Source organism: Cryptomeria japonica, unplaced genomic scaffold (genome assembly GCF_030272615.1).
Source record: "Cryptomeria japonica unplaced genomic scaffold, Sugi_1.0 HiC_scaffold_245, whole genome shotgun sequence".
NCBI lineage: Eukaryota > Viridiplantae > Streptophyta > Pinopsida > Cupressales > Cupressaceae > Cryptomeria > Cryptomeria japonica.
In genome coordinates, this window is record NW_026729067.1 from 187,441 (window position 1) to 198,516 (window position 11,076).

The following is an 11,076-nucleotide window of genomic DNA, read 5'->3' on the forward strand; positions in this document are numbered from 1 at the left end:
CCCCGGCCGCGCACCCGGCCCCGCCCAGCTTCGCTCACCTGTCCCGGGCGTCTGGTGCGGAACCTTAGAGTAAGAAACATCACCGTGCACCTTGGCCAACGTGCGCGACTCGACCGAGCGCGCACTGGCCGAGGTGCACACCGATTTCACCTGGGTGCGCGCGCAGCACCTCGGGCGCACCGGGGTGCGCGCACAACGCCCGGGTTGCACCGTGGCCTGTGTGCTCGGGGCGCCTCGGGTGCGCGCTCGGTGTCGCCCCCGCGCGCGCGGTAGTGCGGGCAGCGCACCCCGGCCCGGCCCGGCCCCGACGAGAACGCAAACGGGCAAAAGGTTTATTCAAATAGCATTGCGACGCCCGGCGAAAAACTAAAAAAGGGTGCAACACCGGGACTTCCCGGGAGGTCACCCATCCCAGTACTACTCCGGCCCAAGCGCGCTTAACTGCGGAGTTCTGATGGGATCCGGTGCACTAACGCTGGTATGATCGCACCCGTTATGAGCTTGTCGCAGTGTGTACTTAGCAAACCGCGACCCACGTGCGAATCCACCCCGGCCACCCACCCCCGTCGAGGTGCACACCCTCCCTCGCGAAGTGCGCCCCGTTCGCCAAGTGTGAGCCCTGCCCGGGTGCGCGCACCTTGCTAGGGCGTCGGGTGTGCACCCGGCCCGGCCTACGTGCGTGCACCTGGAGGGGGCGTCGTGTGCGTGCAGTGTCCCGTCTGCAACGCGGTGCCCACACACCACCTCGGGCGCAACGACCTGCGCTCACATGTGGGCCGAGTGCACCTTGGTGCATGTTCGGGGCGCCTCGGGTGCACGCTCGATCTTGCCCCGGTGCACCAAGGCGCTCGGTTTGCCCCGGGTGCGCACTTGGTGCAAGGTGGGCACCCAAAATAGGGATCAAGCACCAAAACACAAGTTTCGGGATGCAAAATGGGACCCAAGGACCACAAATGCGTTCCAAGACCCATGATGGGTCCACGAGAACAAAAATGTGTTCCGAGACTTAATAAACAAATATTGGGTTTTAGGAGAAGAAACATGCTCTGATGCCCAAAACGAGAATCGACCCCGAAAAGGCCACAGGCCAAAAGTGGGATGCGAGACAAAAAAAAATGGGACCCGAGGACCAAAATTGGGTTCCCAGGTCGAAGACAGGGCAACCGGACAAGAAACGACCTCTAAGGCTCGAAATGAGTCCCGACGACTAAAACTTGACAAGAAGCACCCATCAGGCACCCAACTCGACACCCATGGGATGCCGACCCACCCGGGCTTCCACCTAGCACACCTTGGCACCCACCCACCCTCGCACCCAACCTCGCACCCAACTTAGCACCTTTGAACCCACATTGGCACTCACCCTGACCCTGGCACCTTGGAACCCACATTGGCACTCACCTTGACCCTGGCACCCACCTTTGCACTCACCTTGGGACCCACCCTGGCTCCCACCTCGGCACCCACCCAGACACCCACCTTGGTTCCTTGGCACCCACCTTGGATCCTTGGCACCCACCCCGACACCCACCTTGGCACGCAACTTGGCTACTTGCCACCCACCTTGGCTCCTTGACGCCCACCCCGACAACCACCCCGTGACCTACCCTGGCTAGGGTTGGTGCACACCCACCCTGGTGCCCACCTTGGCACCCACCCTATGACCCACCTTGGCACGCACCTTAGTACCCACCCCGTTACCCACCCTAGGACCCACCCCGTGACCCACCTTGGCCAGGGTGGGTGCCTTGGTGCGCACAACTTGCCTGGGCTGCACACCAGGGCGGGCTCAAGATGGCACCCGCGTTCCGTTTTTTTCACTATCTTTCAAAACGGAAATTTTAAAATCTCATTTTTTTCTTTTTTTTGCCTTTTCTGGAAATTAGTGAAGGCAGCGCATCAAAGGTGCGCAATGCTGGTGCGAACCCGGGAGCGCTCCGATGTGTGCTCCAAGGTGCGGCGTGCACGAAGTCCGAGCCCGGTTTGCCCCGGGTGCGCACCTCGCGTGCACCTTCGCCGGGGTGAGCACCTTGGCTGGGTTGCGCGCCCTGGTGCGTACCAAGGAGCGCTCTGAAGTGTGCTCCAAGGTGCGGCGTGCACGAAGTCGGAGCCCGGTTTGCCCCGGGTGTGCACCTCGGGTGCGCACCTCGCGTGCACCTTCGCTGCGGTGGGCACCTTGGCTGGGTTGCGCGCCTTGGTGGGCACCATGCAGTGCACGAAGTCGGAGCCCGGTTTGCCCCGGGCGCGCACCTCCGCCAGGGTGGGCACCTTGGTGCGCACAACTTGCCTGGGCTGCGCATCAGGAAGGGCTCAAGATGGCACCCGCGTTCCGTTTTTTTCACTATCTTTCAGAACGGAAATTTTAAAATATCGTTTTTTTTTGCCTTTTCTGGAAATTAGTGAAGGCAGCGCATCAAAGGTGCGCAACGCTGGTGCGAACCTGGGAGCGCTCCGATGTGTGCTCCAAGGTGCGGCGTGCACGAAGTCGGAGCCCGGTTTGCCTCGGGTGCGCCCTGGTGGGCACCATGGTGCGCACCAAGGAGCGCTCCGAAGTGTGCTCCAAGGTGCGGCCTGCACGAAGTCGGAGCCCGGTTTGCCCCGGGTGTGCACCTCGGGTGGGCACCTTGGTGCGCATGCCTTGCCTGGGCTGCGCACCAGGGCGGGCTCAAGATGGCACCCGCGTTCCTTTTTTTTCACTATCTTTCAAAACGGAAATTTTAAAATCTCATTTTTTTTTGCCTTTTTCTGGAAATTAGTGAAGGCAGCGCATCAAAGGTGCGCACCTCGCTGCCCACCACGGTGCGCAACGCCGGTGGGCACCCGGGAGTGCTTCGAAGTGTGCTCCAAGGTGCTGCGTGCACGTTGTCGGAGCCCGGTTTGCCCCGGGTGCGCACCTCGCGTGCACCTTCGTCGGGGTGGGCACCTTGGCTTGGTTTGCCCCGGCTGCGCTCCGAAGCGGGGTTATTGGAGCGCCGCCTCTTTTTTTGTCGGAGCGTTTGGTGGGGTTTCTCGCATTGGCTCTTCCGAGGCCCGGTTGCCACCCTGGCGCGCACGAAGTCGGAAGTAGGGTTAATTGCCCGGGTGCGCACCTTTGCCAGGGTGGCACCTTACCTGGGCTGCGCACCAGGGCGGGCTCAAGATGGCACGCGCGTTCCGTTTTTTTCACTATCTTTCAAAACGGAAATTTTAAAATCTCCTTTTTTTTTTGCCTTTTCTGGAAATTAGTGAAGGCAGCGCATCAAAGGTGCGCACCTCGCTGCCCACCTTGGTGTGCTCTGAGGTGCGCACCCGGGAGCGCTACGAAGTGTGCTCCAAGGTGCGGCGTGCACGTTGTCGGAGCCCGGTTTGCCCCGGGTGCGCACCTCGCCTGCACCTTGGCCGGGGTGGGCACCTTGGCTGGGTTTGCCCAGGGTGCGCTCCGAAGCGGGGTTACTGGAGCGCCCCCTCTTTTTTTGTCAGAGAGTTTGGTGGGGTTTCTCGCATTGGCTCTTCCCAGGCCCGGTTGTTGGGTGCGCTCCCACCCTGGCGCGCGCGAAGTTGGAAGTTGGGTTAATTGCCCGGGCGCGCACCTTCGCCAGGGTGGGCACCTTGGTGCGCAAACCTTGGCTGGGCTGCGCACCAGGGCGGGCTCAAGATGGCACCAGCATTCCCTTTTTCTCACTATCTTTCAAAACGGAAATTTTAAAATCTCGTTTTTTTTTTGCCTTTTATGGAAATTAGTGAAGGCATCGCATCAAAGGTGCGCACCTCGCTGCCCACCTTGGTGTGCTCCGAGGTGCCCACCACGGTGCGCAACGCCGGTGCGAACCCGGGAGCGCCCCGATGTGTGCTCCAAGGTGCGGCGTGCACGAAGTCGGACCCCGGTTTGCCCCGGGTGCGCACCTCGCGTGCACCTTGGTGCGCACACCTTGGCTGGGTTGCGCGGCCTGGTGGGCACCATGGTGCGCACCAAGGAGCGCTCCGAAGTGTGCTCCAAGGTGCGGCGTGCACGAAGTCGGAGCCCGGTTTGCCCCGGGTGCGCACCTTCGCCGCGGTGGGCACCATGGCGTGCACGAAGTCGGAGCCCGGTTTGCCCCGGGTGCGCACCTCGCGTGCACCTTCGCCGGGGTGGGCACCTCGGCTGGGTTGCGCGCCCTGGTGCGCACCAAGGAGCGCTCTGAAGTGTGCTCCAAGGTGCGGCGTGCACGAAGTCGGAGCCCGGTTTGCCCCGGGTGTGCACCTCGCGTGCACCTTCGCTGCGGTGGGCACCTTGGCTGGGTTGCGCGCCTTGGTGGGCACCATGCAGTGCACGAAGTCGGAGCCCGGTTTGCCCCGGGCGCGCACCTCCGCCAGGGTGGGCACCTTGGTGCGCACAACTTGCCTGGGCTGCGCACCAGGAAGGGCTCAAGATGGCACCCGCGTTCCGTTTTTTTCACTATCTTTCAGAACGGAAATTTTAAAATATCGTTTTTTTTTGCCTTTTCTGGAAATTAGTGAAGGCAGCGCATCAAAGGTGCGCAACGCTGGTGCGAACCTGGGAGCGCTCCGATGTGTGCTCCAAGGTGCGGCGTGCACGAAGTCGGACCCCGGTTTGCCCCGGGTGCGCACCTCGCGTGCACCTTGGTGCGCACACCTTGGCTGGGTTGCGCGCCCTGGTGGGCACCATGGTGCGCACCAAGGAGCGCTCCGAAGTGTGCTCCAAGGTGCGGCGTGCACGAAGTCGGAGCCCGGTTTGCCCCGGGTGCGCACCTCGCGTGCACCTTCGCCGCGGTGGGCACCATGGCGTGCACGAAGTCGGAGCCCGGTTTGCCCCGGGTGCGCACCTCGCGTGCACCTTCGCCGGGGTGGGCACCTTAGTGTGCAGACCTTGGCTGGGTTGCGCGCCCTGGTGGGCACCATGGTGCGCACCAAGGAGCGCTCCGAAGTGTGCTCCAAGGTGCGGCCTGCACGAAGTCGGAGCCCGGTTTGCCCCGGGTGTGCACCTCGGGTGGGCACCTTGGTGCGCATGCCTTGCCTGGGCTGCGCACCAGGGCGGGCTCAAGATGGCACCCGCGTTCCTTTTTTTTCACTATCTTTCAAAACGGAAATTTTAAAATCTCATTTTTTTTTGCCTTTTTCTGGAAATTAGTGAAGGCAGCGCATCAAAGGTGCGCACCTCGCTGCCCACCACGGTGCGCAACGCCGGTGGGCACCCGGGAGTGCTTCGAAGTGTGCTCCAAGGTGCTGCGTGCACGTTGTCGGAGCCCGGTTTGCCCCGGGTGCGCACCTCGCGTGCACCTTCGTCGGGGTGGGCACCTTGGCTGGGTTTGCCCCGGCTGCGCTCCGAAGCGGGGTTATTGGAGCGCCGCCTCTTTTTTTGTCGGAGCGTTTGGTGGGGTTTCTCGCATTGGCTCTTCCGAGGCCCGGTTGCCACCCTGGCGCGCACGAAGTCGGAAGTAGGGTTAATTGCCCGGGTGCGCACCTTTGCCAGGGTGGGCACCTTACCTGGGCTGCGCACCAGGGCGGGCTCAAGATGGCACGCGCGTTCCGTTTTTTTCACTATCTTTCAAAACGGAAATTTTAAAATCTCCTTTTTTTTTTGCCTTTTCTGGAAATTAGTGAAGGCAGCGCATCAAAGGTGCGCACCTCGCTGCCCACCTTGGTGTGCTCTGAGGTGCGCACCCGGGAGCGCTACGAAGTGTGCTCCAAGGTGCGGCGTGCACGTTGTCGGAGCCCGGTTTGCCCCGGGTGCGCACCTCGCCTGCACCTTGGCCGGGGTGGGCACCTTGGCTGGGTTTGCCCAGGGTGCGCTCCGAAGCGGGGTTACTGGAGCGCCCCCTCTTTTTTTGTCAGAGCGTTTGGTGGGGTTTCTCGCATTGGCTCTTCCCAGGCCCGGTTGTTGGGTGCGCTCCCACCCTGGCGCGCGCGAAGTTGGAAGTTGGGTTAATTGCCCGGGCGCGCACCTTCGCCAGGGTGGGCACCTTGGTGCGCACACCTTGGCTGGGCTGCGCACCAGGGCGGGCTCAAGATGGCACCAGCATTCCCTTTTTCTCACTATCTTTCAAAACGGAAATTTTAAAATCTCGTTTTTTTTTTGCCTTTTATGGAAATTAGTGAAGGCATCGCATCAAAGGTGCGCACCTCGCTGCCCACCTTGGTGTGCTCCGAGGTGCCCACCACGGTGCGCAACGCCGGTGCGAACCCGGGAGCGCCCCGATGTGTGCTCCAAGGTGCGGCGTGCACGAAGTCGGACCCCGGTTTGCCCCGGGTGCGCACCTCGCGTGCACCTTGGTGCGCACACCTTGGCTGGGTTGCGCGGCCTGGTGGGCACCATGGTGCGCACCAAGGAGCGCTCCGAAGTGTGCTCCAAGGTGCGGCGTGCACGAAGTCGGAGCCCGGTTTGCCCCGGGTACGCACCTCGCGTGCACCTTCGCCGGGGTGGGCACCTCGGCTGGGTTGCGCGCCCTGGTGCGCACCAAGGAGCGCTCCGAAGTGTGCTCCAAGGTGCGGCGTGCACGAAGTCGGAGCCCGGTTTGCCCCGGGTGCGCACCTTCGCCGCGGTGCGCACCATGGCGTGCACGAAGTCGGAGCCCGGTTTGCCCCGGGTGCGCACCTCGCGTGCACCTTCGGCGGGGTTGCGCGCCCTGGTGGGCACCATGGTGCGCACCAAGGAGCGCTCCGAAGTGTGCTCCAAGGTGCGGCGTGCACGAAGTCGGAGCCCGGTTTGCCCCGGGTGCGCACCTCGCGTGCACCTTCGGCGGGGTTGCGCGCCCTGGTGGGCACCATGGTGCGCACCAAGGAGCGCTCCGAAGTGTGCTCCAAGGTGCGGCGTGCACGAAGTCGGAGCCCGGTTTGCCCCGGGTGCGCACCTCGCGTGCACCTTCGCCGCGGTGGGCACCATGGCGTGCACGAAGTCGGAGCCCGGTTTGCCCCGGGTGCGCACCTCGCGTGCACCTTCGCCGGGGTGGGCACCTCGGCTGGGTTGCGCGCCCTGGTGCGCACCAAGGAGCGCTCCGAAGTGTGCTCCAAGGTGCGGCGTGCACGAAGTCGGAGCCCGGTTTGCCCCGGGTGCGCACCTCGCGTGCACCTTCGCCAGGGTGGGCACCTCGGTGCGCACACCTTCTCAATGTTTTCTTGCCTTTTCTGGAAATTGGTGAAGGCAGCGCATCAAAGGTGCGCACCTCGGTGTGCTCCGAGGTGCGAACCCGAGAGCGCTCCGAGGTGCCCACGAAGTCGAAAGTCGGGTTAATTGCATTGTTTTCCCCGGGTGCGCTCCGAGGTGCGCAACATCGGCGCGCACCAAGGAGGGCTCCGAAGTGTGCTCCAAGGTGCGCACGATGGCGTGCACCTCTGGTGCGCACGATTCGGAGCTCGGTTTGACCGGGGTGCGCACACCTTGGCTGGGTTGCGCACCTTTTGTGCGCTCCAAGGTGCGCACGAAGTCGGAGCTCGGTTTGCCCCGGGTGCGCACCTTCGCCAGGGTGCGCACCTTGATGCGCACGCCTTGGCTGGGCTGCGCACCTTGGTGGGCGCCATGGTGCGCACCTTTCGTGCGCTCCAAGGTGCGCACGAAGTCGGAGCTCGGTTTGCCCCGGGTGCGCACCTTGGTGGGCGCCATGGTGCACTCCGAGGTGCCCAAGATTGGTGCGCACCAAGGAGCGCTCCGAAGTGCGCTCCAAGGTGCGCGCGAAGTCGAAAGTTGGGTTAATTGTCCGGTTTGCCTCGGGTGCGCACCTTGCGTGCACCTTCGCCAGGGTGGGCGCCTTGGTGCGCACACCTTGGCTGGGCTGCGCACACCTTGGCACCCGCGTTTCCTTCATTTTAAATTTTTTTTTTTTACAATCTCTCAAGTGGGAAATTCTATAATCTCAACTTTTTTTGCCTTTTCAGGAAACTTTTGAATGGAGCGCATCATTGGTGCGCTCCGAAGTGTGCTCCAAAGCTCTCTCCAGCTGCGTGCACCTGCCCCGGCCGCGCACCCGGCCCCGCCCAGCTTCGCTCACCTGTCCCGGGCGTCTGGTGCGGAACCTTAGAGTAAGAAACATCACCGTGCACCTTGGCCAACGTGCGCGACTCGACCGAGCGCGCACTGGCCGAGGTGCACACCGATTTCACCTGGGTGCGCGCGCAGCACCTCGGGCGCACCGGGGTGCGCGCACAACGCCCGGGTTGCACCGTGGCCTGTGTGCTCGGGGCGCCTCGGGTGCGCGCTCGGTGTCGCCCCCGCGCGCGCGGTAGTGCGGGCAGCGCACCCCGGCCCGGCCCGGCCCCGACGAGAACGCAAACGGGCAAAAGGTTTATTCAAATAGCATTGCGACGCCCGGCGAAAAACTAAAAAAGGGTGCAACACCGGGACTTCCCGGGAGGTCACCCATCCCAGTACTACTCCGGCCCAAGCGCGCTTAACTGCGGAGTTCTGATGGGATCCGGTGCACTAACGCTGGTATGATCGCACCCGTTATGAGCTTGTCGCAGTGTGTACTTAGCAAACCGCGACCCACGTGCGAATCCACCCCGGCCACCCACCCCCGTCGAGGTGCACACCCTCCCTCGCGAAGTGCGCCCCGTTCGCCAAGTGTGAGCCCTGCCCGGGTGCGCGCACCTTGCTAGGGCGTCGGGTGTGCACCCGGCCCGGCCTACGTGCGTGCACCTGGAGGGGGCGTCGTGTGCGTGCAGTGTCCCGTCTGCAACGCGGTGCCCACACACACCACCTCGGGCGCAACGACCTGCGCTCACATGTGGGCCGAGTGCACCTTGGTGCATGTTCGGGGCGCCTCGGGTGCACGCTCGATCTTGCCCCGGTGCACCAAGGCGCTCGGTTTGCCCCGGGTGCGCACTTGGTGCAAGGTGGGCACCCAAAATAGGGATCAAGCACCAAAACACAAGTTTCGGGATGCAAAATGGGACCCAAGGACCACAAATGCGTTCCAAGACCCATGATGGGTCCACGAGAACAAAAATGTGTTCCGAGACTTAATAAACAAATATTGGGTTTTAGGAGAAGAAACATGCTCTGATGCCCAAAACGAGAATCGACCCCGAAAAGGCCACAGGCCAAAAGTGGGATGCGAGACAAAAAAAAATGGGACCCGAGGACCAAAATTGGGTTCCCAGGTCGAAGACAGGGCAACCGGACAAGAAACGACCTCTAAGGCTCGAAATGAGTCCCGACGACTAAAACTTGACAAGAAGCACCCATCAGGCACCCAACTCGACACCCATGGGATGCCGACCCACCCGGGCTTCCACCTAGCACACCTTGGCACCCACCCACCCTCGCACCCAACCTCGCACCCAACTTAGCACCTTTGAACCCACATTGGCACTCACCCTGACCCTGGCACCTTGGAACCCACATTGGCACTCACCTTGACCCTGGCACCCACCTTTGCACTCACCTTGGGACCCACCCTGGCTCCCACCTCGGCACCCACCCAGACACCCACCTTGGTTCCTTGGCACCCACCTTGGATCCTTGGCACCCACCCCGACACCCACCTTGGCACGCAACTTGGCTACTTGCCACCCACCTTGGCTCCTTGACGCCCACCCCGACAACCACCCCGTGACCTACCCTGGCTAGGGTTGGTGCACACCCACCCTGGTGCCCACCTTGGCACCCACCCTATGACCCACCTTGGCACGCACCTTAGTACCCACCCCGTTACCCACCCTAGGACCCACCCCGTGACCCACCTTGGCCAGGGTGGGTGCCTTGGTGCGCACAACTTGCCTGGGCTGCACACCAGGGCGGGCTCAAGATGGCACCCGCGTTCCGTTTTTTTCACTATCTTTCAAAACGGAAATTTTAAAATCTCATTTTTTTCTTTTTTTTGCCTTTTCTGGAAATTAGTGAAGGCAGCGCATCAAAGGTGCGCAATGCTGGTGCGAACCCGGGAGCGCTCCGATGTGTGCTCCAAGGTGCGGCGTGCACGAAGTCCGAGCCCGGTTTGCCCCGGGTGCGCACCTCGCGTGCACCTTCGCCGGGGTGAGCACCTTGGCTGGGTTGCGCGCCCTGGTGCGTACCAAGGAGCGCTCTGAAGTGTGCTCCAAGGTGCGGCGTGCACGAAGTCGGAGCCCGGTTTGCCCCGGGTGTGCACCTCGGGTGCGCACCTCGCGTGCACCTTCGCTGCGGTGGGCACCTTGGCTGGGTTGCGCGCCTTGGTGGGCACCATGCAGTGCACGAAGTCGGAGCCCGGTTTGCCCCGGGCGCGCACCTCCGCCAGGGTGGGCACCTTGGTGCGCACAACTTGCCTGGGCTGCGCATCAGGAAGGGCTCAAGATGGCACCCGCGTTCCGTTTTTTTCACTATCTTTCAGAACGGAAATTTTAAAATATCGTTTTTTTTTGCCTTTTCTGGAAATTAGTGAAGGCAGCGCATCAAAGGTGCGCAACGCTGGTGCGAACCTGGGAGCGCTCCGATGTGTGCTCCAAGGTGCGGCGTGCACGAAGTCGGAGCCCGGTTTGCCTCGGGTGCGCCCTGGTGGGCACCATGGTGCGCACCAAGGAGCGCTCCGAAGTGTGCTCCAAGGTGCGGCCTGCACGAAGTCGGAGCCCGGTTTGCCCCGGGTGTGCACCTCGGGTGGGCACCTTGGTGCGCATGCCTTGCCTGGGCTGCGCACCAGGGCGGGCTCAAGATGGCACCCGCGTTCCTTTTTTTTCACTATCTTTCAAAACGGAAATTTTAAAATCTCATTTTTTTTTGCCTTTTTCTGGAAATTAGTGAAGGCAGCGCATCAAAGGTGCGCACCTCGCTGCCCACCACGGTGCGCAACGCCGGTGGGCACCCGGGAGTGCTTCGAAGTGTGCTCCAAGGTGCTGCGTGCACGTTGTCGGAGCCCGGTTTGCCCCGGGTGCGCACCTCGCGTGCACCTTCGTCGGGGTGGGCACCTTGGCTTGGTTTGCCCCGGCTGCGCTCCGAAGCGGGGTTATTGGAGCGCCGCCTCTTTTTTTGTCGGAGCGTTTGGTGGGGTTTCTCGCATTGGCTCTTCCGAGGCCCGGTTGCCACCCTGGCGCGCACGAAGTCGGAAGTAGGGTTAATTGCCCGGGTGCGCACCTTTGCCAGGGTGGCACCTTACCTGGGCTGCGCACCAGGGCGGGCTCAAGATGGCACGCGCG

General features: G+C 62.6%; 2 non-coding genes across 2 annotated transcripts; both read right to left on the reverse strand.

Annotated features, from left to right (window-relative positions):
* Nucleotides 1-373: 373 nt before the first annotated feature.
* On the reverse strand, nucleotides 374-492 carry LOC131869357 (5S ribosomal RNA). The gene has a single exon (XR_009367741.1). It is a non-coding gene; the product is annotated as a 5S ribosomal RNA (ribosomal RNA).
* A 7,804-nt stretch (nucleotides 493-8,296) lies between these two features.
* On the reverse strand, nucleotides 8,297-8,415 carry LOC131869358 (5S ribosomal RNA). Its single transcript, XR_009367742.1, has one exon. It is a non-coding gene; the product is annotated as a 5S ribosomal RNA (ribosomal RNA).
* Nucleotides 8,416-11,076: the final 2,661 nt, after the last annotated feature.